A 27806-nucleotide genomic window follows, 5' to 3' on the forward strand; every position below is an offset into this window, starting at 1 on the left:
AGACATTTACGGTAAATGATTAGGAAATTATGTGTCCCTACATTTTCTAAGCATGCCATGTTTGGATATAATTGTGTTACTTTGAATATTATTACTTCCATTTACAAAGTGAAATTCCAGCCCTGGTCTTTGAAAATTTGTCTCTTCGTACTTAGTAAATCATAATTATACTGTCACAGTGGTTACCAGTGGACCCTGAGGGTCAATGGACTGCTTCTAAGAGAATCACAGAGAGTAACTAAGAAAATCAAACCCATTGTTAATAAAGCTGAATTCATCATGCAAGGATGTGCAGCACCACTGAAAAATGTTTCGGGGATTGTAATTTATAAAAGGCTGGAAAGCATTTTCATGAGGTTATATTTCTCACCACCTTTCTCATTGTTTTTCTTCATGTTCTGTTTCCATTTAATATTCAGTCTCTTTCTGACAGTGTGTTTATGTTTTCTTTCCTTTCATAAGACAAGATCTCGAGTCTTTAAAACGTGTCCGCCTGACCTGCCTGATGCCTATAAGGCATCAGTGAATGTTAAGATATTATCCTTGTCCTCAGAGTTTCAGAAGTGGCCATCAGTGGTTGCACCTGAAGAAGGGTTTTAGGACAGAGTCATCTGCCGAGATGTGATATTCCCATCCTAACAAGTCAAGTGCTTTGTGAGTTAGCTAGGCTTTTCTTGGGCTTTTTAGATCTTTGCCTTTCTCTGGTTCCTACCATAAAAGATCATACTTCTGTCTTTCAGCTGAATATTTATGTGCCTTACGTAACAGTGGTGATCCTGGTGAAATCCCTATCAGAAACCCACAGCAAAGTACTGAAGTACACTTACAGTAAAAATATAATTTCTTCATCAAACAATGCACAGTATAGACTAAGGGCCTTTAATAGCTCCCTGATACAATGCTCACCTGTAAAAATGGAAATTCTCTGTCCCTGAGCCCTTTCTTTGTGCTATGTTCAAATTCTACCATCAGCAAAGCATGCAGCTCTCTGAAGGGGTTTGCTCACTTGCTTTTTCATCCTTTGCTTCTGCCTGGATTCTTATGGCTTAGCTGGGACAGAGGGAATGCATTTCCTTCAGGCACCTCATCAAACAAGGACTTCAGAAAAAAAAAAAAAAAAAAAAAAAGCAGCTCTCTTCTTGCTGGCTATTTTGAAATTGGAGTCAATTTAAAATTTCCAGGACAGATTCTCACACTGGCTGACATATACACTATTGAATCAAAAATCCATTTAATGAATACCAGGATGAGTAGTGATGAGGATTAAGTGTACATATCATTAGGAGAATTGTAACTTATTCTTACATGGATTGTAAGGGAGAAACTTTGCTGCTAGGTTCTCTTCAGTCTGGAGCAAGAAATTGTGTGAGGATTAGGTAGAAGACAAAAAAATACATCTGGGGTTACCTCCACAGCTTCTGTGAGTTATATGCATTTATTTGCTGGGTAATAACCTTATAAGGGGTATGAAAGTGCTCTGCAACTAAGTGTTAGGAATAGCTGATCAGAGTGATTTTTGTAAAATTATTTATTTACCAAGACATAAGAATGGGTAAAAATTGGCTATTTTCAGCAGGAAAATAGCAACATTAGAAGTAGTATCCCACACAACTTTTCTTTCCCTAAAAAAGGAGGATACTTTTTCTTTTCCATTCTCTCTCTCCTGCTGTCAAAATGAGAAAAAAGAACATAAAGGAGGAAGAGGGGAAGAACATGAAAAAAACATAAATGTGGAAAGGCAAAAATAGTAATATCCAAAAATAAATGTACCTGTTTTCACTGCAAGAGGAATGAATTTTGAAGGAAATTAAAATATTCTTAATGTTTTTATGCGGAAGCAATTTTTTTATAGAAAACTCTCTCCCTTACCAGACCCATTTGTGGTGTTTATAAACAAGGGCTCACCAAAACAACGTAATTAAAAGTGCTTTTGAAAAAAGTGGAGACTTGCAACTTAGATGTGAAATAGCACTGGAAGAAATCCTTCTGAACATATTTAACTATCCACCTAGAATCCTGTTTAAGCTTGTAACAAAACAAGTTGTTACAACACCATATACATACAAAACCATTCCCAGTTTCCTTCCCAATAATGTGTTTTTGTCTTCTCCATTCAGGGCTGTCCAGAACAGTTGTGCAGTTGCATAGCAAGATTGACTGAGGAATTTATCTGGCTTAAGAGTAAGCCAGGAAAATAAAAAGAGATTTCCAGATTTCTCACCAAACTATTGGGTGGCCATCAGTGTGAGTCCTGGCACATGACAACCACCAAATATTCTGTATGGAAACACCTTGGCTTTGCATGTAGGTCTTGTCCCATGTCTCATTAAAGGTCTTTGGCATGCTGACTTTCCCTAGGGAAATTTTGGAAATGAGGTTTTCTGTATTGTACACCATGTGAGCTGACATGAGGCCGACAGAGGACCTTTGCATATGAAACAGGAAATATAATTTGTTAAGCCAGAGCTCTGCTTCTGCCTTGGCTTTGAATGCGTTGACTTCACTGGAGCTACCTTTCATTCACATAACAGCAGGCAGGGAGATATTTAGTGTTGAGCTTCATAACACTTTAACAAAGGAAAAATGAAAAAATACATCAGACTTCAAATCCTGTGACCTCTGTATTGTTTGTTTCCAGATATCTAAATACATCATATGACCTAAAATATCACCACAGCACCTACCTTCCAGGTACATATTATCAGTTCTGCTTGCTCTGAATAGGCTGAGAAACTGAAGCACTGAAAAATTAAACCTGAAGCCACAGAGGAAATTTGTGCCACAGCTTGGACTAGAATTCAGGTCTACTTCAGGAGTATTTAATGAAATAAGCTATGCAAATATAAGTGTCATTATAAGAAGTCTAGCAGGATCCTCCTAGTGAGGACAGAAATATTTGATACTTTTTAAACTGGCATGGGAAAACAAGGCAAGCACCATGCAGTAAGTGCCCCTTGATCTGGTTTTTAACCATCTTGCACTGCTGTATGCTATTTACCCAGGCTGGGGTGAATGCCTGGCTTAAACAACTTGTCCCCAGTACATGCAGAAGAGTTTTTTGTGTACTTGAATTTGCTTTCAGATAATTTTTCACCATGTCCATCTGGACCTTTTTTTAATGTATTCCTTCAGTACCATTAGTGAGGCAGTGCAATGCCATTTTTCTAAGGTCCTGAATGTTTACTTCTCCAGGTAGGGTGATTATGGGCATGATGGAATGATGTCTTTAGTCAAGTGTAGATCTTATCTTCCCATGTAACAAGATAGCCTAATGAAATGAGTTTTATTCAAAGATCTTGTCTCATAACGCTTCAGGAAAACATGATAAATTGAATGATTCTTTTAGCAAATGCATCACACAAAGCACTGGCATATTGCTTATGAAGTTTAATTTTGTAATAGTTCATGGGGTATAATATACCTGTAGCTATTTCAGTAGAATGAATTTTACAGGCTCATTACAAAAGCAGAACTGTTGTCCCAAAATATTGCTTTTCTTGTTGAAGTGTTGTTCAGATTCAGGGCAATTTGCATGTATAACCTCCAAGGAATTGCTGCATCTCACTTTTACCTTTTTTTTTTCTTTTATTGTTCTGTTATTATGAACTACAGTGAAACTCTTTTATTTAAATAATCAGAGACTAGCTGTTATTAGCAGCAGTTTCACTGACTAAATGTGGCATGCCAAATCTAAATCCAGAAGTAGGTATTTTTTTAAACTAAGAAAAGTTCAGTTTTTTACCAACTGAAATAATGTAAAACTAGACAAAAGTAAAAATATTGTGATTTGGACACAATTTTGTTCTCTTGGATTTCAGATCAGTGGTGTTTTTACAATTTCTTAAGATATGCATTACCTTTAATGGGAAAATTACTGACCCAATTTACTTATGAAAATGAGAAATTACTTTCTCAATACCGCAATGTTTCCAATAGTAATTCTGCATTCCCATTACTGCAGTGATGCCTTTTCCTGGTCTTAAAATCAAGAGGCATACACGGTTAGAAGGGGAAAAGGGATTTTACCTTGGTATTTATTCTTAAGGATCCTTAGGTGCACACGTCCAGGTCATATGCATCGAGATGTACCCCACCGAGTCTTTCCCTGTGTCTCTGTGTCTCTCTTCTTCCGTGTGTCGTGTGTGTGTGTGTCCCCCCAACATTGGGTATAACATTATAGGCTTTTCTAATTAGCATATCTATCAAAGATTCCCCAATGAGAGGTTCAAGTGAGCCCCCCTCCCCAAGGAGCCTTCCCCTGGATGGTTCTATCTTGGTTTACAGAATATGTTCTGGAGAGGACCTTGGGGTCTGGGACACACTGATCCCTAGCTACGAAGCTTCTAAGATGTTTAGTCTCTTAGCTTAACAAACAAGTCTAAGAATGTAGGCAAAAAGCACTAGGAATACAGAAGCTGTAAAAAGGTATAACAGGGGTATAAAAGAAAAAGCAAAAATCTTCATGGCATCAGCAGAATAGTATGTAATGTAAGAAACTTGGGGGGAGCCTTGAGTGTACATTTCCTTGGATATTTGGACCTTCCTGAGGTTGTCTCTAGCTGTGGCGGATTGGGAGAAAAGCACTTGTCACTCCCCTGCATGCAAGACTTTCATCTGCCCGGGATTTCCAAGTGCACTCCCAGGAGTGGTGGGGTGATCACAGCGTCCCATCTCTTCCTTGCATGAGAACTCCGCTCCTACTCCAGCAGAACTGCCGCACTTGTGCTTTTGACTGCTGGGGAAAATGCAAAGTTTGACTCTATAATTTGTTATCGTGGAAACGGGTGTGGGGGTGACCTAGAAATCTGTGTTGGTATAATCCAAGCGACTTAAGTTTTTGGCAAAGCCCCTGTTGAGGTGCAAGAAGCATAGGTTCCGAGATTAAGGACCTCAAAGCACTCTCAGGTAGAGCTCTTTTGACACAGATTACAAAACCTCTGGGACCATCACAGCTGATGGAACTCCTTACCATTCTCTAGCTTTTTCTCAGCTCCATTAATTTATTCTTGCCTTTTTCTTTCCTATACTATCCCTAGAATTAGAATGCTGAAAAGTAACAAAGATGAGTTTGTGGAAGCAGGATCAAAGAGCAGAGCTGAAGTCCATTCCAATTGATGTGAATTTTTAAAAAGTTTAGAATATCACAGGCGCTTTTCGTTCTTTTGTTCTACATTGTTTGTGTTACACTAGTCTTTAGAGGAGCCTAATGAAACTGGAGCCTCATTTTGTAAGCCACCAACTACCAAATACTGGCTAGATCCTCAACCTCATTGGATTCATTGGACTCATGCCAAGCTTGAGTAACAAGGCTCTGAACCCGTCTCTTCTGCAAATATTTTACTGGATAGGAAACACCTGGGCTCAGGAAGCTCAGATTTGGAGCCTTTACATTCTAGCATAGCAGCAATACTCGTTACTGCTAACATTAACGCTGCGGCAGGGGAGTTGATTGATTTGCCCTAAGTCGTGCAGCAGGCTGTGGCAGGATTGGTCTCCTGAGACCCAGACTCAGACTCCCAGTCCTTTTCTGTCTGTCTGAGGAAATGCTGTCTGAACATTGTGCCACTCAGGGAAGCAGTTTCCATGTTTTGGCAGTGGGTGGGAGAAGTCCATGGGCACAGAAACTAGGGAGAGCAAGTGTGATACCTTTGTTGCAGTCTGAATGCAAACATGAAATGTTTTGGGTTCTGAGGGGTAACAGGCTGCAAAACAGTGAGCTGTAATATTTGAGTTCATATTATTTGAAATCAGTTGTAGTGAAATGCTCCTTTTATTGATTAACATAAACCTCTAATTTTTTACTCTTGAGTGAACTTTCAGTAACTTGTCTGTGAATACTGAAAACTGTCAAATATATATTTAAATTAATGTTTTCATAGAAATCTGTAAATTATATTCAATTTGAAAATGTGGACTCTCAAGACTGTTGATTCTCTTTATTTGTTTTTTATTTCATTTCAAAGCACTGAAAGACGTTTCAGGGGCTGCATCTTGTACAGTTTGGAGTCTACTTCTCTAGACCTTTCCAAAGATTATTGGTTAGGATGTCCATGAAGTTTAGCTTGCAACTCTTTATAAATAAAACTTTTAGGAGCACTGAACATGGTAGAATCTACCGTGGTAAAAAAGAGTTAAAAACCTTTATGGAAGTGAATTTGAAATCTATATAATACATGTACTGTATTGCACGTATATACCACAGTCAGTATCTTTAATCGCATTTTGTGTTTCTGTCTGTCTGCATATACTTCACAATTTTTCTTCTGTAGCTTCAATTAGTGTTTAATGAACTTAGCGAGAGTTAATTATTAAAAAGTGACTTCAGGGGTCAAGCCTGTTTTACATAGATCCACAAAGACACAGCATGAATGTGGTTTTGACACTATGAAAATTGTAGTGAAAAGATTGTTATTTTTTTTAATCAAGGAATAAAAAGCTGACCAGTTAAGTATCCTTGCCACGACACATTCTCCAGCATTATTGCTGTACACATTTATAAAGAAGCAATCTACCCTGTGTTCAGGTATTCCACTCTTATAAATGTAACAGCAAGCATCCATTTAAGTCTGACAGCATCATTCAGTTCTTTTTATGTTCCTCCTCCTTGCTGATTTAAAAATGTTATGAAATTGAAGTAGACTGCCATAAGTACAGTGACAATATGTTATTTTCCCGTTAAGTACTATGGGATGTGGTGTTACATGCCTTGCTTCAATGCTTGTGATAATTAAACATTGAGGAGGGGTGCTGAATATAATTCTTTTTAATGACATCAGAATCACAATGTTAATACAGAGTCAACATGGCTACAACATTTTAGATTTAAATCTGTAATTTTTTACAGGCATGATTTGTGTTTTGATTACTCTCTTGCACTGTCCTTTTAACATTTGAGCTGAATCTCAGGCTGGTGTGGGATAGACCTATGTTGCTCTTCCATCAGACCTTGTTAATATCTGAGCTGTCAGACCTTGTGCTGGCTTCTCCTGGCCAAATGGGGAGCAGTAGGTTGTCCCTTACCCTGCCTGTAGTAAGGAGAGAGAAGCGGCGGAAAGCTCTTGTACACCTCAGACCCTCCTGTGCCCTACAAGTGCTGGTGCATACAGGGTCAAGGGCAGCCTTGTCAGGCTGACCCATGACTCAGTTGTGCTTTTGAGTCACCATTCTGGTTGGCTGCTCCAGGCCACGGATAGATTTGGCTTATATGTCACTTTTCTGTGCAGCAGTATGCCTCAATTCAAACCCCAGTTTTCACTAACTAACATTGTTAGGCTGATTAATGTTGCCTGGCTGGTAATACTGCTGAAGATATTCAGATTTACCCTACTGATCCCTAATACTCTGTTCTAAATAATATTGGGAGCATATTGCATGTTTATATTTGACAAAGGAGTCCAGAGACAATGAACTCTGTGCCTGACATTCAGAGAGGTGAACCTCTCATTAATCTTCTGCTGTCTTCAAGGATCATTGTTGATGGCTGCTTAGAAGATTCAGAACTGCCACTGCAGTGGCTGATGAAGATGAAAGTCAATCTCCTTTGCACATAGGCATTTGGTGGTGCTCAGAAGGAAGATTCAAAAGTCTGACCTTTAGGTTTTCCTGCTCTCCTTATGCTACAGCCACGCAGGATGAATTTCACCTGAAGTGCCAAGGCAATTTAGACAAAAATTGCAGAGTACATGCAGTGTTTGTTACTGTGCTGTTCATCTGAGCCTGCACAGCTGATCTGAGGAGGGATGGTGAATGTTTTGTAATGATGGAGACTTGGTAATTTGAGATGAATTATTAAAGGCTGACAATAAATGAGCATAGGTATGCAAACAAATAAGCAATGACAAGGAAAGGCGGGAGAGCAGGGTAACAAAAATGGCAAGGTTTCCTGAGGATTGGACAAAGATGTTTCTCTGGGATTATTTTGACTGGTGTCAACTCTTCCTTTTATTTAGGAGCAATTTCTTTCAAAGCAATAAATATTTGAAAACTTCATATGTATTAAGTGTTAATTTTACCCCTAGGCCTTCTAAGCTAAAAGTTCAAAACACAACACTGGAAATACACACAGGCTCCATCTGTTCATCTCCTGCTGCATGCTTTGAAAAGTGTCACCCAAAACCTCCATTATTTTTAATGGTGTTATTTTTTCAGGTTTTGGATCTTTGCTTTAACCTTCAGTACCTACACCTAGCTCCCTATAAGTGAGCTGTTCAGCAGCTGGTACAACGATGTCCGGTCACTCGCTACAGCTCAGGGAGGTCAGGCCATCACTTGAAGGTGGCCAATTTCCATTTCTAATTATGGCCTGTGGGCAGGGATCTGTATTCAGGACTTTGGCCCTCTTTAATCCAAAGAGAATTTCCCACTGCTGTTACTGGAAAATTACATACAAAGATGAAACATAGCAACACCTTCTTCCAGGAGCCAAATAATGAGACACCACAATTATTTAGGCACCTGTGTTGGGATTTAGCGTGTGCTCACAATGTAGATTTGGGGAGCACTATTTATTCTCTGTGTTGCTCTCCTGAACATCTCCTAGCACTCTTCCTCAGTGTTTCCCTTTCTTCAGCAGTTCCCCAAACTTTCCCTGTCTCACAGGCTGAGATGATCAGAATTTGAATAATCAGTGTTGACACTCTTGAGCGCCATCATTAGGGATTAGGCTTAATCCCTTGGGAGGAACAGAGCCCTGGCAACTCAGATCTTGCAGAGCACTATCTTTAGTTGTCTGCATGTTCAGCACAAAAGGGCTTACAGTTTGCTCAGTTTTTGAAGTTCTTTTTCATAATTTTGTGGCTCATTTAAAGAGAACAACTGTTCAGGTTCTGCAGAACACCTATCATGAAAACATCAAGCCAGTCAGATCCCATGAAGAGGATACAAGCAGGACCTGCTTTGAAAGGTTTTTAATTTTTCTTTTTTTTTCTCGATTGGGAATTAGGTTCCTGGTGGTAGTAAGGGGAATTTAAGCTGGTATTTCAATGCTTCTGTAAAGTAGTCTATTTATTGATATGAAATATGGATTTAAATGCAACCCTTAAAGCTCTAGATCTCACATATGTATTTTGTTCTTGCTGGGAGGGTGCAAGAATTCTGCCTCCTGTGTTATACAGAAAAGTGCATGTGCTTGAGTTTTGGGTGATAGCTCTTTCCCAGTTTTAAAGAAAGCATCATTGAGGTTTAATTTCACTGCTATCCTTGAGCTTTCTAAACATTATCAAAATGACTCGAGGAGCCTTAGTCTGCTGAGAGACCTAACCTGTTAGCCCTGTGCTTCATGCTAGGTAAAAGAAATGCTTGTCTTAGAGAGCAAAGAGATATATTAGTACTCACTGCAAGGTCAGGATATGAATTAAACTACATATAAAGGTAAAAACTCAGGGAGAATATAATCCTGGGTGGACATAAAGGGAAGCCGCTTTTGAGGAAATACTTGAACAGGCAAAGCATCATCCTAGGAGGTGAAATTGGTCTCATTAGCTAGCAAATAAAAGAGGCTCTGTAAAGACTGTTCATTTGAAAGAAAGCTGAAGATTTCTCATTTTACAGCCATACTAAACAATGTTGGTATGCTGATGTTGATCAGGATGTTGATTAGCGTGAACAGCTATTGCTCGATAACACTGGTCTTTGGCTGTAATGATCTTGTGAGTTCTGGTCCTAGGGCTTCTGAGTATAAATTGCTGAGCCAGACCACTCTGAATTTGTTATTTCACCAAGTTCAGCTTTGTTCTTCTTTGTTGTCCCATGTTTCATCTTGGGAGAGGCACTGATCCAGGCAGACCACACTGTGTGACACAGATGTATTCAGCCTTTCTTAAAGGGAGTGTGCTAGGTCAGTGTCCTTGGCTTCCTTGTTCAGGCAGTGTTGGGTCAGCATATCTGTAACCTTAAACTGGGATACCCAATTTGCTCCTGGGAAGTTTGGACCTTCCCTACAGACTAGGGTGAAACTAGAGATACTTCCCATGCAACATCTCCCACAGGATGGCAACTTATAAAATATGGAGCAAATGGGAGAAAGCTGAGTTTTACTGAAATCTCTGTCATAAGCCTGCAGAAATCACAGGGTTTCAAAGCGACCATTCATTTTTGGGTGCTTTGCCCCAGCCCTAGCCATTCCTAAGGACCACAGCATCTGTCCCATGTCTGACTCTTTTCTCTTCTGGATGCTCCTCTGCCTTAGAGCTACAAGGGCTTTAAAGGGTTACTTTTAAGATTTACAACCCTTTAAGAGTGGGTTGCCTCTCATAGAGACCCTTCTCCTCCCCTTAAATGGAATGGGCATCTTATTACAATTTTTACTGACTAGTTATAATGGATTTGCACTTAGGAATCTGAGTTCCTCTAACAGCTTTTTTAAATTCCAGACATAGGAGTTTGGGTGGAAAAGGTTGGGAAAAGAACAAGAAGCCTTTTAATTAAGTGTGTATATTCCGCTTTATACCCTGAGTTGGTTGTAAACCTGGGAACAGGACCCAATTGTTCAGATTCTAACTCCAATTCAGTCGTGCAGAATGTTCTTCTTGCCATTAGAAATATTAATAACAATGATTTATCATAATTTCACCTTCAAAGGGAACAGTGAAAAAAGACAGGTGAAAACAAGTTAATTGCTGACTCCAGATTTGACTTAAAGGTTGGTAAGTATGAACCAATTTTTCTTTCATAAGAGAATATGTCATTTTAACAACATAATTTTAGTGGCATATAATTTTTCTTTTTATTAGCCTTTCCTTTTGTCTCATCTGCTGTTAGACTTAAGAAGCCTGTTCTCAGTACACAGCCCTCAGTGCTAGGCATCTTATATCCAAGGATCTGACTTCCCCACTTCCAATTTATACCTCTGTGCAATATGGTAACATATTGAGATATCAGTCAAGCTATTAGGCTGGCTGTAACTATTTTTAATAAAATACAACAAAATGATAGAAAAAAATTTGAAAAATGAGGATTTGACCTCTTTACATGTGTTATAGATTCTGAACATGATGTGCAAATGGTAAATTCTGAAAAGTTATCTTCCATATAATGTCATTTCTGCAGAACTCTCTTGCCTCAGGGTTGTGAATTATTGTGCTGTGAACATTATAGGAGAGATTATTTACAATAAATCGTGTAAAACCCCAAATGTTTTGCAATCAGAATATGTCAAATGCTGAGGAATGAGGAACCCACTTTGGTTTATAACTTCTTTCAAGCATGAGCCAAAAACTCTACAGTACTCTTCCTAATGGAAAAGCATCCAGACCAATCTCTATAAATACTTATCACACTCCCATAAACTAACCTATTAGAAGCACTTGACATTTTCATTTATACCTGTAAAACTGTTGGAAAAAAAGTTATATAGGCTGAGCTCTCTCATGCTTTCTCAACATTTCTTACCCACAAAATAATGTAATATAAAGAGTTGTTCATGCAATCTTTTGGCTGACTGTCTGTTATCTAAAATGTGATTTATCTGAATAATATGAGTTATGCTTCCTCCAGTTTCCAATTTATGGTGTTAGAATAATTCTTTTTTATTTCTCCAGTGCAACTGGTATGCTGTAAAAATCTACTGGAATATTCTCAGGTAATAATGTAATAGGAGCCTTAACAGTAGCTGGGAAATTAATATAGGACGTTACATTTGTAAAATGTTAAAATTTTTTATTAAAAGGTCAGGAAATTATTTCTGAAACATCACCCATCTGCAATATTTGATATATATATTTATGCTGTATATCAACACTTGAATTTAAAAAGAGAAACAGAAAACGCTCTGCTGGAAGGATGTGGGCAGGTAGGTCAGCCCACAGATTCTCCTGGGTTGACCCAACTTGGGTATTTTGGTGGCAGATACAGAAAACTTGTAGAAAACTTTTGGGAGAATTGTTGAGAGAGGTTCAGTATACTCAGGACTTGTAACAAGACCCAAAAGTCTACTAAAAAACCCAGAAATGGCAAGACAGAATATTAGCATTAACAGCAGGGAGAATACGCCAACATTTTGGACTGTACAGTTATGAATGCCAACAAAATATAAGATGCCTGTGGTGTGTAATGGGTCTCAGCTTATTTAATCCTTAAAACCATTGAAGAAATGTTGATCTTGAGCCCAGCAAGTAATTAAGATATAAAAAAAAATACTGAACCTAATGCTAAAACTACATGACAAAGTTTCTTGCACTGTTTCTGCCATACCCTTCATTAGCACAAACTTGTGTCTCTCCTCCTTTACAAACGATTTACAGCCTGTTTCACTGAATGTGAGTGTGGAGATGCTTAAAGCACAACCGTAAGGGCAATGAGCAGGACAGTTCCTGCACCTGACTACCAAATACCCAAACACTCAAAACAACCCTCTGCCGCTTACTTCAAAGCAGTCTTTTTGAAAGGGAAAAAGAATGCAAGGTACCCCAAGAAATCTATTTTTTTATCAATCACCTGCATCTATCAGTCATGTAGATACAGCATTTCAGTGGAAAGAACAAAGTCTTGCAAACTAGTATTGATTATAACACCACATGGCTTCCAGATAGTCTCCAGCCTGGTGATTGCAGCCTGGCTCACTCTAGTTGCTTTCTGAAAAGCCTGGTGCTTACATATTACCAAGGAAGTTAAGCAATTTTCTTGGAATCCAAGCAGTTGTCTTGGAAGACCACTGTACATGTTGTTATCCTACAGTATAAGGCAGAGGGCACATTTTAAAAGAAATTATGTGAAAACAAATATACAAATGTTATTTGAATTCTACATGCCCTCTCTGACATTTAGTGACTGAGACTGACTGCTAAATCCCCCACTTTCCTAAAATATCGGGTAAAATACCAATATGTAATAAATAAGACTTGTGATATCCACGTAGGGTAACAAGCACTATTAGTTTTTCAGGAATTGTGATGAAAAACATAGTTTGTAAAATTTGTGGTAGTATATTTCAATTTGATCTGAATAGAATAAAAGTATCTTTCCAATCAGCTCATAGAATACACTCTTGTTAACAGCATTTTACTATGCAACTTATTTTTATGTTATTTTGGGAACTCCTACACCAATGTTTTTCACAAAACTGTTGAAATGCATTGATCAGAGAGCAGATTATTTTTATGTTACACAAAAATTGGTTTTTATTGACAAGCAAATCAAATAGTTATCTGCAATTTTTGGTATTTCAAGCAGAAATTTGTGTAGAGAAAGTGTAAGTTATCAGTCAGAAAAATAATCCTCAGTGCATAGGACACCAGCATAAAGAATGGCAAATTACAGGTTGCCAGGAACAAAGCAGTGCTTCATAAAATTCATAGCACATTCCATCACAGGTAAACTAGATTATCAGAAGACATATTCCATATTTTATAGTTGCTTACCAGATAAGACATTTCTCTCTTTCTGTTGATGACTGCTCTTTAAGTTGTTTGGAAAATGCTGATTTTGGCTGCTGCATGGTGTGCAGGCAGCAGGAACTAACTTTCCCTGTCAAAGATCTCTAAAGGCTGTGGCATTTACTCTGGTGTTTTTCCTGATGTGGAGGGAATGGTATTGCCAGTGTTATTGCCAAAGGTGAGGGATACACAGATGCCATTCATCAGCACTTAAGTGACACCAGCAGAGATTTTCTGTGCTTTCTCAAGAACAGTTTCATGGTTTGGTTCTCGATTTGGTAACCACCCCTACTTGTAAACTACTTACCTCTGGTGACTGCTAGCAGTGTCCTCACCACAAGCACCCTCTGTGATGAGTGAAAGGGTTACAGGTCTTCAAAGGGAATCCAAGTCCTTTCCTCTGCTAGGACTACTCTCTAAAATGTTTTCATCTCTTAAATCTTTTTTGCATAGTTGAGAAAGGACAGACTTTTGGTGTCAGAGTCATGTACCCCTTTCCTCCCCTCTATATTCTGTGTTCTCTCAGTAAAAGAAATAATGGTTTGGAAATGTGTTCCAGACACAAGATTTATTCCTTAATATATATTTCTGATGCAGCCACATGCTGGGTTCCTTACATTAAACACATTTGGTGATTCAAGTTTACTTTTGAAAACAGCCTGCTTTGTTTTCTGGTCTTAGTTGTTTTGTTTACTTTTGTTTGGGTTTTTTTCCCCTTTTTTAAAACCATGAGTTTATTTTTTGTACTTCTTGTCCTTCTAAAGAATGCAGGCCTCATCTTCCATCTCCTCTTGTTTATTTAGTGCTTCATGGAAAGACACTGATCTTCACAGTCAGAAGCCCATTGTCAGCCTCCTTGGGTTGCCTCTGGCATCGTGACTTTTAAAATTATGATTTCCATCCATTAAGAGGTAATTTAGTTTTGGTTTGGATTGATCTCATTCAGCTTTAACTGTCTAAAGTTAAAGTATCTATGCCAAGCTAGTTATATGGGCTCCTTCTAAACTTAATGGAAAAAAAGGGATCTGCAGAGGTTACTCACCTCAACTCTGTCACCCTGTGTGACTCACTCTGTTGGCAGAGTGCATGGATGATGAGCTTCGGCTCTGAGTGGACCCCCCTGCTCATGTGTGCTTCATATTTCCAAGTTGACCTCCACAGGGAAAGGGTGGGGAATCCTGTATTGTCATAACGTCCCCAACACAAATAGTGCACTGTAGGGTTGGTGCGATAAGTTTTTTATTGGCCAAAGGCTAAACACTTCTAATGCTGTTTTTCATTCTCAAGACCACAAGTACAGTGTATTTCTTCTGCAGTTTCACTCTTCTTGATTCCCTTCGTAGTATTATAGATTCTCTCTCGGGATCAGCAAAATAATATGTGAAGAATATTAGTGATATGGAAGCTTGCTTCAGGGTTATCTTTAGATATCTGAGTTGAACTCTACAAGTGAGGTGCTAAATCTGCCTTGAGATTATCAATACAAGAACAAGTGAAAATGTAGGCTTTACAAATAGATTGTACTGCTTTTGTTCTAGGATAGGAGGAGAAACTGAACAGAGCATTGAAGCTGTTGTCACACAGCTGGCTTTGCTGGGCTCATACCAGTGTAACAGCCAGCAGAGTAAGGTTACATATGTCTTATTTAAAATACTCTTAGATCAAAAAGTGTGCAGATAGCAGGGTAAGGCATGACAGGAGGTGGAAAGGACTGCTCATTTTTGCATATGACCACTCTGAGTGATGATGGAAATAGTCATGCTATTAGACTCTTTGACTGGAGTATATATAATAATGATTTTACAACAGTTTAGAGAAATGACAGTACAGTAACATTGTATTTGCCAGTCAAAGAAATCAAACCTCTGATATTTATTATGTACTCTGTAATATCTTTTGCATGGTTGGTGTTTCATCAGTGGGTTAGTAAAACTTCAGTTTTATAACTACGTCCTGTTATTGAGGTCCACAATGAGCCCAGTTGTTTTCCGGGTGGAAAGCCAACCTTCATTAGCATTTTTGCAAGGAGCTAGGTATTGTCCTTCTCTTAAGACTGACTGAGTGAGTCTGAAAGTTTTACAAGAACTGGCTGAGATTTGTACCTGTAAAAATCTGTGATTTTTTCTGTTTTTTTTTTAACAGTAAAAATCCATACAGAAAACAATGTTTAACCTTTAAAACTATAAAGCCTAGGTTGTAGGGCCATTAGTATTTTTTTTTTTTTTGCAAAGCTGAAGTATTGCATGTTTTTCACTCTCTTTCAGGAGGATTTGCATATATGAAAATGCATAATAATACCTTTTGTCTTCTAAGCTGTCTATTTTAAAATTTTTAGTTCTGTTTTCAAAATAAAAATGCAAACGACTGTTTGGTGTAGTTTGTACATAAAGGAATATGCTGGTTTTTTCATATTTGTTTCTTCAATTAGCTAGTCTGACCCAATAAATTTTAGTGTTTTGTTACTAATAACTAATGAAGAACAGGTAACAAAAGCCACAGCAGCATCTTGTACCCATTAAGAATTGGATCAAGCTAACTTGCACATCGCATGAAGCACGCCGTCATATATAGAAAGCAAGAAGTGTCTGGGGCAGCATACACTATTAATTAGAGCTGAAGCTGGACTTCTGTTGTGGCAATCATGACTTTCATGTTCTATTACTTTCATGTGCCTAAAATACTATGCCACACTTGATGTTTTATGATTTATGTATGTGAGCGGGTGGACATTAGACACATTTTGTGAGTGGCTGCAAGCTTAAATTCCCCTCACTAAAGGAATGGAGATGTTCAGCAGGGGCATGGGGATATAAAGAGTCACCTAAAGCTTATCCACTTGAGAGTGAGAGTCCCTGGGGGGCAGCAGTCCATTATGGGAACTTGAACTCTGTAGGATGAAGCTGGAACAGCTTCCATAGCCCAAGTATCCAAACATTTCTGCATATTTTGTAGCATCTTTGTTTTGTACTTCTCAGGACTGTCGGTGCCCCTGGTGTAGGAGGAGCAGCGTCCCATGCCCACCCTTATATCTGCACTTTGGCTGGTATGGCAATCCATTACCCCATTTAAGAATTTCTGCCAGCTCCTGGTTGTTCACTACAGAAATTCTCTTCAGCCATTTCGCACTTGAACTGTTTGAAAATGGTTGGAGAGCAGTAACGAGATTGATCTGGTTTAGGGAACTAATTCACTCTGTCTTGTAGATGTAATGAATTTAAGTATGAGCAAGATCATCATGTTCATTTAGGGTAGCAATAACAAGGTAGGTAACTAAGCTGTCATTGCGATGCTTTCCGATATTTGGATCCTCCTGCTGAGAAGTGGTTAAGGAAAGCTGAATGTGAGACTTTGCTATTTCCTCTCTTAGCAAGAATGGGTGCAGAAACTCAGCCAATGCACAGCTGGAGGAAAGAGTTAGAAGGTGCTCTTCTGACAGGAGCTCCATCAGAGATCAGTAGGTTAATAGGATCCAATCAAAGGTCTTCTTTGGGTCATGCTTGAACAGCTAAAACACTTATTTGCGTTCTTCAAGCCAAATAATTGTATTTTGTGCTGAAGCAGAAGGGGAACACAAACACAGATAAATACTGCCTTTTTCATGGGGGCCAGTTACCAGCAGCTGAAGGGCAGTAAATTCCCAAACTGTTGGAGCACGATCCTGACGGTATTGATTTGGTCGTGAGGTAGTTTCAAGTAAAGGTAATCACAAGTAAAACTCCGTGATCAGACTGCTTGCACCCTTTTTGTTGTCACAGAACAGACACTGTAAAATTAACTTGTAATATTGCTATAAAATCACGTTACTGATCTAAGGAATTTGGATATTTTTATTCTTGTAATTTAAACTATTATTTTATGGCACGGTGTTGTTTGGATATTTCTCCATGTAGCTCATTTTCTTTTTAGGTGGGTGCAGACTCTTCTGTCCCCATGCAGTGAAGTCATTTATGGATCATCTGCTCTGCAAATCTATCAAGAGAGAGATGGTTCAATGACATCATCCTCATGTCGTCAGTGGGAGCAGAGGACACTTAGAATCACATAAAATTATAATACTAGTGTCAGGCTTGAAATTCTCAGTATTAGCAAAATCAAGAAATTTAGAGATCAGACAAATTAATAATACCTTCTAAGACCTTTCCTCCTCAAACGAAACTCTAAGTGTGAATGGACTTCAACCATGTCAGGGCTTTAACAGAAATGCTTAATATATATAAACATGAAAAAAGATGTTAATGAACTTATAATGCTTTATGAGATTTATCTTTTGGCCAACTTGTAAAGAATTTTTAAATAGTTTTGTTTTCTTGGTTGCTTGAAAGTCTCTATTTTAATTCCTGAGATCCTTGTTCAGCCACTTTCTGAAATTTCCAAAATTTTCCAGGGCTATAATCTACTTTGACTTAAGACAGTCTGAAGAGGGCTGATGTTCCAGGGAACATGTGTTTTGAATTGAAGAACAATGATACAGTTTTGTTTGCACTCATAAATAATGAATCTTGTTCTGACCACAAGTAAAATTGTTTAAATTAGTCTCCTGATTCAGTAATTGATCTGAAGTGTATGCTGTGTCAGAGCTATCAATATACTGATGGCTGCATGAATCTCAGAGAGCTACGGTAGTGTTTATGAAGGACATTATAAAAAATATAAAGGCAGTTAGAAATGAGCTTTGTGGATTATCTTCAGTTAATGGCATGGCAAATGTCATTTTATGGACCTAATTTACTGAACATTAATAATGCTACAGTTGAAGTAAATCATTTTAATGGCAAGATTTATGTGAATAACACTAGCACTAATTTGCCAATGGAATTTACAAAATCCATTTAGCTCTTCTAAAGAGGCACTAAATGGATGTTATGGCTTGGTTTTAGACTGCTGCTATCATGGGAGCAGGGCAGGCCTGCTCTTTCTTTCTCCCTTGTGTTTGTGCATAGTGAAAGCCAGAAGATGAGTTCAGCAATAACACTTCAGTGAGTCAGAGAATAGTGCTGAGTGATCAACCCACCCTTTTTGTGTGTGCCTTCAGCTAAGAGCAAGTGATTAAAGTTATGCCAAAGCAATTCTGGGAAGAGGTGCTTGGAGACTGTACCTCCTGCACGATGTTCTCCCTGTATTAAGCAGCTTTTATCTTCAGATAGCTAAGCTGATGTGAAGTTTTGTATCCTTTAGGGGTGCAGAAGGCTACTGGGAGAGCAAGATGGGGGGGATGAAGAAACCTCAATGCCTTTGCCCATTTTGCTTATGAAATTATTATCTGCTGGTATTAAATGCGGAATATACGACAGTATCTACAGTGTGAAGATGTCCAGGATGACAGGAGGTCCTTCCTCTTCACAAGAGATAATCAGGAACTCTCATGGCAAGTAAGATGCACTGAGCCAGCAAGGGGAAGCTCCCAAGCAGTGTACCCTCAAGAGATGGAGCAGTAACACTGCAGAACCTTCGGTCTCCGTCAAGATGACGGAGGTGGTTCCTGCTTTTTCAGGAACAAATGCAGAAGTCAGAATTTTTTTAGCCTTAGTTTTCAAAATTCACGGTCACTTACTGTAAAAAACTTGTTTGAACTCAAGGCAAAATGAGTTTAATATAAGTAATTGACAAACCTATGAACTAATCAAGCTGGGAAAAGAAAGAAAACAAAAAAAGAAACTAAGAAAGACAGTGTTGTTTCTGTTTTTAAATACATAGAAATTACTTAGACACTGTCATAGTAGGGAACCACATAAATAAAAGATAGACAAATAGATAAATAGATAGATAGATAGATAGATAGATAGATAAACCAGCCAGCCAATGGAAGAAAAATGACTAAAGACTGTAGTGTTTGCTAATCAGGTGTCTAGTATGAACATACAAGCTGATCAAATAGTGCATAATTATCAGCTTAAAAATTATTGCATAGAGCATTTGATTATTCATGGAAAGTTATGGGCTCAGTTGAGTGTGAGATTTTATGCATGTCTGCTGGAACTGGTTGTTTATGATGTGACATTCTTTAATGGTAAAATGAAAAACAGCACAGTTCTGTGCCAGGACACAAGAGGGTCATAGGGGGAATGAATATTTATGAAGCAAAATAAATATGAAGATGGAACTTCCCTCTTCTTTTCCCATCCCCCACTACTGATTTTTTTTACTATACAGTCCATGACATGTAATTTACGTTGGCTTATATATACCCTGGGACAGCTCACATCTGTGTTTAGCTCTGATTACGGTATGGTGTTGCGGACACCCTCTTTGAGAAGTGGGTGCTGTTAAAGGTGTCATTTGTCCTTTATTGCTTTAAGAATATTCATGTACTCCTGAAATGCTGCAATAAGCCAGTTTTGCAGGGCTATAGTTCTATGTAGATACCTGTTCCCATTCAAACCCCTTGCCATAGGATTTCCCTGTATTCCATATTGTGATCTGCAATGTACTTTCAGGGAAGGGAGGGTTTTCTCCTCATTTTGCAAGTGAGGACCAAAGACAGAGGCAACTAATCTTTTCAGAACCGGACTGTGGCAGGGTGAGAAACCAAACAGAGGTGCCTTACATCCATAGCCTGCGCTTTAAGTACCAAGGTGAATTTTGTCTTTTGAATATTCTCTAATATTCACTCTTTGGTACTTATCCACCTGCCTGTATAGGTGGTACTTAACATCTTTCCTCAGTTTTTCAGGATGTAATTTGGGTAGATTTTTTGCCATCTGTAGTTTCAGACACATAATTGAAGTGGTTAAGATAGCTTAGTGCACTGACATCCCCTCCACAGAAAATGGAGAGGAACACGTACTTCTGAAAAATGGTTTGGCTCTCCTAAGTTTTGATTTGACTGTGAAGATGACAATCTCCTTTTCACCAGAGGGAGGTCTACAATGAGGAGCTCCCAGAGTAGGAACTTCTGTTAGGTGACTGAAGTTGGAATGGATGCATGTAAGTGGAGTTTCTTAATAGTGAGACAGAACCTTGATGTCCTGCAGAGCCTCCTGGGATCATGATGCATTCTAGCAACAATTATCCAAAAGAACTGCTCTAAGGAAATGTGGGTAAAGTGAAAGCAGAGAGACTGCTAACACTTATCTTTACTCATTCATTGAGCAGCTATTGTGCAATTTTGCCAGAAACACCTCTTTCCAAGAAGTCTGTTTTTCAGTCCTGGGCACAGACAGTTGCCGACTTATCAAATAATGAGGTGTTTTTTGTAGTGTGCACAAATGAAGATGAGAAAAGCACATTCCTTGTAAATATATTCTCAGAGGAAAAAAAAACCCCAGAATCTGGATGAGACATGACACATGAAAGCACTCAGTCTGACTCATATTACCACTAACTCATCATCACCTTTCTCAATAAAACCAAGCTGCTTAAAAATTGTGTTTAAAATGTTTTTTTTTCCCAGGGAGGAACAATATTTCAGGTGACAGAGAGGGAACACAGGAGACAGTAAAGAATTCAATATAGATAAAATACTATGGTTTTGCTCTAGTTTTTTTCTTCACTACAATTTTTCTTCTGAATTCTTTATGGGCTGTGTTCTATGGGGGAAAAATGGCCCAAACAAAACAAGCTTTAAGAAGCAAAGTGAATTTCAAAGACAACCTGAAATGAAGAGTGAACATTCAAACAACTGAGAGGAAGCGTATCCCTCCTTTGAACTCTGGAGGTTAGTATGAACTGGCAATACTTTCTTTCAGACCGTTCCTCACAATTAGGTACAGCACTGATGAAAACTCAGAGAGGAGATCAATGATGTGATCTGGAAAGAGATTGAACCCATAATGGAGCAATCAAGAGCAAATGCTTTCTGAACATGGGGCTTTCACAGGGATCAAAAGAATTTCTTCAACAGCCTGTTTATTTACTAGCGAAGGTACTTGTATTTATTACCCTACTGAGAACAAAGAACCAGTGCTGGTACCTGGTTGTTTTATTTCCACAGTTCTGCTATCATCATCAATAGCTGAGACAAGTTCCTCAACAGAAACAAGAAATGGGCCTGCTTGCCCACAGCTAGATGGCTTGAAGGAAGAGTATTATGGTGTAACATTTTCTTCTTGTCTCCAGCTCTCTCCCATGGGAGAAAGGAAACCATCTGCACAGCCCACATCCTTCATTGCCCTAACTTCCTTAGAAAGAGCACCAAAAATCCACCAAAAAAACATTTGAGATGTTAAAGTGTAGGATCTCAGTTTGTGATCTTGCTGAGGAAAATCATAGCTGAGAATTTTCAAAAGGCAAGATAGTTTAGTTATATCACACAGATGAATTTTATTGTCAGGAGATGGGATTCTAATGGAAAGTTTTGTTTCCATTTTATATGTTCTGCATTATTTTGCTTCTTGGGATTGAGCAGGAATAATAGATACTTGGCTCTGTTTCCTTGTGCAATTTAAAGAAAATAGATCATTGTCTGACCTGAAACTGAGAGGACACCACTGTCCGTCTAATTCTGTGTTTGGATGCTTCTGAGCAGTGAGCGTGGGGCACAGGGACACAAAAACTTGAATCTCTAATCCAAGAGACCACTTAAGGACTTGTATTTAACACGGGAACAAACTTCTGGAATTAAGAGCCTTACTGGATGGGGTCAGAGCTCATAATTTGGTCTTGAACCAAAGAGGGGGCTTAGGGAAGCATCCACTCACTACAGCAGCATCAGACAGCCAGAGCCTCCTGGTGAATCTTTCTCATTGTTTTAAATGCTATTTATATATTTCAAAGTGTAACGAATGGAAAGATCATAAAATCATGGTGACTGTTCATAAAATTTAGGGAAAACAAAATAAACAGTCACAGACCCTGAGTTGAAAGAATGAAAAAAAAATCCACAGTTTTTCTCCAACAAGAGATGTATTCCCATGATGTACATTCTTGGTATAATTCATATCATATAAACTGAATAAACACAAGGAAAAGCCACAACATGAACAAAGAAAAAAGGAACAGGAATGACTCATTCTCTGGCAAAGAGCAATCTTAAGAAAAATTACTATCTGCAGGACCTGTCCGCAGAGCCTCTTCTACTGCTTGGTTACAATAAACAAAGATTCCATCTTTTAAAACAAAACAATTTTTTAAATAATGAAAAATATCCTCAGAGACCACTCACGACTTATTAGGGTTTTATCTAGACAGAAAAATTAATACGCAAGGTTTGTGTCAAAGTAAAAATTAGTTTCCCTTATAACTTACACTTATTCTGCATAACTACTGCTTTCATATTTCTCATTTTATTGACCTACTCACCTTACTCTGAGCAACATACTCACTCTGTATGTCCCCAGTATTTGAAATGAGCTTCAGCATGCCATCCAACGTAAAAAATAGTTTGACATAGTAGCTGAATTGTCACAGGCATGTCAAGATAGATGTGGGGTATTTTGTGGTTTTTCTGCCCATTCCAGGGCATCCACGCAGCTACTGAGGACCTTTGTGTTAAATCAGCTCTGACTAATGAAGTCCTTGTCTGCCATGGGGTGTTCCTTAATTGGGTACAGGGGTTATGTTTTATTTATTTGTCCTTTGTTTCTTTGAGTTTCCTTTTCCAGCACCTCTTCTCTCAGATGGTCCTAATGATTCTTGAAGATCCCCATGGTGGTAAGTTTCTATCAGGACATAGCTGTATTGTTTCAGAGGTTTGCCATGCTCCCTCTAGTGTGACTGAACAGCTATGTTAGGTAGTCCCTGGGAGTGGCTGGCAAGATCTTGCCTTTTTTTGGTCCTTTTCTCACTCTTCTTTTGGCAGCGATTTTTTTAGGATAAAAGAGAACACCCTTTGTCCCTGTTGTTCCTGTAAGTATAGATGTATGATAGGGCACAGCCAGCTGAAGCAGACCTTGTCAAGAGATTCTTGGGGGTCTCTTTGACACCTCCCCGTGTTCAGGAAATGTCCAGTATATTTATTTGCTTTTTGACAAGGTACAGTGGGACCAAATCTCCAGATCTCTGGTGATGCTTTTGTGAACAATGGTGGAAAACCGCTGCGTAGTTTGGTACTCTCCACAAAACCAGAGTTTTAGCAAAGCAATCAAGTAATAATGGACATAATAACATTTCTTCCTAGAATCAATGCGAGCAACCTACCAAAACACAGAAATTGTATTCAGGTGAAAGTGATGAGTAATTTTCACTTGTATCAATGTCGTATTTTTGTATATTTCGCTATTGTGATCTTTCCTATTATGCTTTCTGTAACATCCAGGAGTCTCTGTGAGGAGTGAATCATCTAGTAAGGACATCCCAGAGAAAGTGGGAATGAACTCTTTCCTAAGTGCTTCAAGCATCCAAGAACCTCTTTAATACATAACATGGAAGTCATTATTTTGGATATTTGCAGAGAGAGTGCATTTGCAATGTATCATATACACCTTTGGTCTCTGAGAAAACAAATAATGTGAAGGGCAAGAACACAGTTACAGCTCTGTTCTGTTTCCATATTTTTGTGCCTCCTTGGGATACTTGCATTGCAGTCTCGAATGCATTAAGTGTTATGCATGAAGTCACATGACTTGAACTCTGGGCCAGAGAGAGATTAATTGATTTCTAATGGAAAAATGCGTGCCTGATGCTCTCATCATCTCAAGCCATCCTTTCCTGCCTAGTGAGTGGTAATCTGTTGTCTATCAGAAAGTTAAATCTGGAACGTTATTTACTCTTGCTGATACAAACTGTGGAAATATATCCCTTCCTTTCCACCTGCTTCATAGGGTAACTTTTCCAGTTCTTTTCATTTGGTTTGTGGTGGATCCTTTCAATGGGCAACTTCTAATTTTGAAAATCAATCTTGTGAAGAACTGTCTTTGTTACAGACAGGGTCTGTCCTGCTGCTGTGTTTTCTGCTAGGGTATGTACCTGAGGTGCACACATCTAAGCTAGTAAACATAATAAGCATCTTAGGTTTGTCAGGAACAGACTGACTGGAGTAGAGTGTGTGTGTCTGTTTTTTGGGAGTTGGTAGTGAGTGTGCCACATGTTCTGCCACCAGCTTACCCCCCTGAGGCTATGCATCTCCTGCTTCCCTCACAAGGCAATTTAAAAGTGGGCTAAGTCCACCTCAGGACTTTTCTCAAGCCTTACCCAGCACATTTAAGATATTCATATCTGGTGCATTGCTGTTCTTACTCTTCACTGTATGGCTGGCCAGACTGGATGGAGCTGTTGTGGGATAATGTTTTGATCCATTATGATAGTGTTTTGTTGACATACCTTCATCATGACAAGGATTTGACAGATTAATGCCCTGACTTTGTCCTGCTGGACCACTTCTCTGTAACATGTTGTATAAAAACTGGATATAGTTTCACTTTGCTTTTCAGTTTCATTTTGGTCTTTTGCTACTTTTTGGTCTGTTTAGAAAACCAGCTCTTCAGGGCAGGAGCCTGCTGTTCTAATGCATCTATATAGTTTCTGTCAGTGAAAACAACAAATGAAAAGTGCCTCACTTCTGGTTGTATTCACAGAGCGTGTCTTACTCTGGGGACAGACACAGAGCATCTGAGTCACTTGCACTGACATGCAATGCTTGTAATCCTTGAAGGTTACACCAAGTCCCTCTGATGTGTGCTTGGGCAAAATATTGCTTCTTTGGCAGTGACCAAAAGAATGATGCTTTTGGCCTCTCTACCACTGTTCTTGTGATGCAGATGTCTGTTGGCAAATAACCATCTGTCCTCCATCTTTGGTGGTGAAACCACCGAGAGTCAGACTTCACTTCCTGAGGATGCGTTGTCATTCTAGAAAAATTAGAATGGTATTTAATTTCTAAGAAAATTAGGACTTCATTTCATGAAAATATGTGGTCATGGTATGTAGCTGTGAAGTGAGGGATATGTCTGAGGAAGCAATCAGCTTTCAAATAATGTTTGCCATATAGGATGAAAAGGAAGTACCTTGCCTTTTACTGCATCCCTTCCAACCTGGTTCAGTTTTGCCTGCACTTGCATGCAAGATTGCAAGTCCTGGGATGGTGTGTGCTTTTTCTCCAACTTTCCTTAAACTGAGTACAATCCCAGTCCTGAAGCTCTTATTTTTCTTGTGAAAGATATTCCAACTTTTTAAACAGCTATTGTTCAAAAGATGCTTCTACCCCTCTGACTTTTCAATAATTGCCCACCCTGTTTACAGATATGTCAAGCACAGTTCAGAGGCAGATTCTAAAGAAGTTTTCTACCATCATCATTCCTAGTAAATTCATAGATTTAATTCAACCTATCTTTAGAACACACATCATTTTTTTTCCCAATAAAGTATTCTTTTTGTGACCTCCTAATTAATAAGATTAAGGGAATTTAGCCCAGGAAACTGACAAAAGGCAACATTCTAGGACCCTCACTGAATATTAATATCCATCTTGTAGCAAAAGCAGAACACTTGTTTGTGTATATTGGAGCCCCACTGGTTTAGGTCTTTACTAGGAAAACAACAAAGAAGAGGAAAAAAATAACAAATTACAGCTGAAACAAATCATCAGCATTGCTGTTTTCAAATTACTGTATTTCTGGGGAATTTCAGCCAGTTACATGAAAAAGAAGACACCAGTTTCAATGGAGCTTTTATAGTCAGGTTATGTTAATAATGGGAACTCATGTAAAATGCATAAGGTATACCTTACAGATGAAGAAGATTGCTAATAATTATTCTGTATGCTAAGAGTGTAGCTCTTTCTGAACTGATACATAAAGACTCCTTTACATCCCAGTCTAATTACTTATAGACAGTTGAGCACAAAATTGCTTTCATCTGTTTGAACATGTGGAAGGAAAGAGATTAGAGAAGTACCTTTCAAAACAGCTGGTTGGCATGTTAAAGAAGAAAACCTACTGGTTCTTCGGTTCTGACTGAAAAGTGCATTTCTTTATAATTAGACCTATTAAAGTAAATGTCATGCAGGGGGATTCTCAGAGGAGGTGACTGGGGTGCACAGCATGAAAAGTCAGTTGCTCTCTTATGGCTGCTCCAGAAACTGGAAGTTTTCAAAGATGGGGAAAGATAGGAGTAGGTGTTTTGACACCTTGTGTTTTTCCCTGGCCATTTTGTGATTTCTTTTGGTGCACTGGCTCCCATAAAATAGGAGTGGGAATTCCTGAGGTGATAAATGGCTGTGTGCATGACCCTTCTTGATCCTTTCCTGACCCTTCTTGATCCTTTTCTGACCCTTCTTGATCCTTTTCTTTTGCTGTCCTTAAAGAAGAAGTCAATGTGAGTGGTGTGGAAAATAATCTCTTACACAGGAAAAAATCATATAGAGTGACATCAGAATTGCGGAATAATATTTGTTGGAGTCTTTGGAGCTCTTCTGGTCCAGCCCTCCAGCCCTCCAAAAGGTTGTTTGTGTCCTTGTCCTGTCAAGTTTTGATCATCTCAGAGAATATCTCAAGGTCAAGTCTCAAGAACAAGGGAACAGTTAAAATAACCAGCTTAATCTGGCGTTCTATCCCTGGCAGTCACAAGTGGGTAGTATTTAGGGGATGATCAGTGAGAAAGTCTGAAGTAATCCTTCCTGCTGCATGCCTCAAATCTGTGAGTTTTGGGTTTATTTTATGCATATCTGGAATCTGTGGAATGCGGGTTGGTCTTTTTTTTCATCATAGGTATTGACTCTTTATAAGACAAAGATGGTGTATGGGCAGATTCTGTGTTCAGTCCAGGTTCTCGTCTTCCCTAGATGAATTTTCACACGCATAAAGACAGAAAATTTTAGATAAGACTTTACAAGACATTTCATCAAATAAACAAGAGGTCCACAGCCTTAATATGTACTGCTGCCATTTTTCATTAGAAAAGATCCAGAAAGACACCTGCTCTTTGTGTCCATCTGGGTATGCTGATAATTGGACACTGTGGTCTCTCAGCTGGCAGTACTTGAGTAATAATAATGAAATTGCCCCATGTAGTGGCTCACAAATCCCAGCTCTTTCTGAATTTACCTTGCTTCCCACAAAGGCCCTTGGTGAAGCTATTTTCCGCTGTTTAAGGAAGGATATCCCGGCCTCTCCTGAGCTCATATCAAGAGGCTTAACCTCTCCTTTGAGAAAGCAAAAGGCAATATGGTACATAGCGCCAAAAGATGACTGACCCTTTCATTAGTGAAGTTATTGAAGAGGACGTGGTGGAGCACAGAACTTGCTGGATGCTTCCTGCTAAACCTCTAGGGCAGCACAGGAGAATGACTGTCTCACAGAGCCCTGAGTCTTCCCAGGGACCAGCACCACACAGTGACCACTGAGTGCTTGTCTTGGGATGACTTTATGGTGTGTATCCCATATCGCTGCCCTATGCCCAGAAATTAATTTTTGTGCCTTTCTATGCCTTTAAACTGAGCCTGAGAGGGAGAAGGAAAAACTGAGCAAAACTTTTTCAAAGCAGTTTGCAACTTGTTCAAGGTCACACAGAGATAGCGACTTTTTTTTCAGTGGCGGCAGGAGGGTGAGAAGGGAGGGAAGCACC

At 38.9% G+C, this 27806-nt stretch overlaps 1 long non-coding RNA gene across 6 annotated transcripts in view; it reads left to right on the plus strand.

The window, feature by feature from the left end:
• Positions 1-8685: 8685 nt before the first annotated feature.
• The window catches only part of LOC121670888, a 48836-nt gene continuing 29715 nt past the window's right edge, over positions 8686-27806 (plus strand). For 2 of the 6 annotated variants that reach the window (XR_006018318.1, XR_006018313.1), the window contains exons 1-3: positions 8686-8902; positions 10579-10643; positions 11538-11578. This is a non-coding gene — a long non-coding RNA (uncharacterized LOC121670888). Of the gene's footprint in view, positions 8903-10578; positions 10644-11537; positions 11579-14173; positions 15565-27806 lie in introns of those variants that run through there. The other 4 variants (XR_006018315.1, XR_006018319.1, XR_006018317.1 and 1 more) reach the window with 3 other exon arrangements.

The sequence above is a fragment of the Corvus kubaryi genome, unplaced genomic scaffold (assembly GCF_017639235.1).
Source record: "Corvus kubaryi isolate FWS band 111438036 unplaced genomic scaffold, C.kubaryi_AGA036_p1.0 133, whole genome shotgun sequence".
Classification (NCBI taxonomy): Eukaryota; Metazoa; Chordata; class Aves; order Passeriformes; family Corvidae; genus Corvus; species Corvus kubaryi.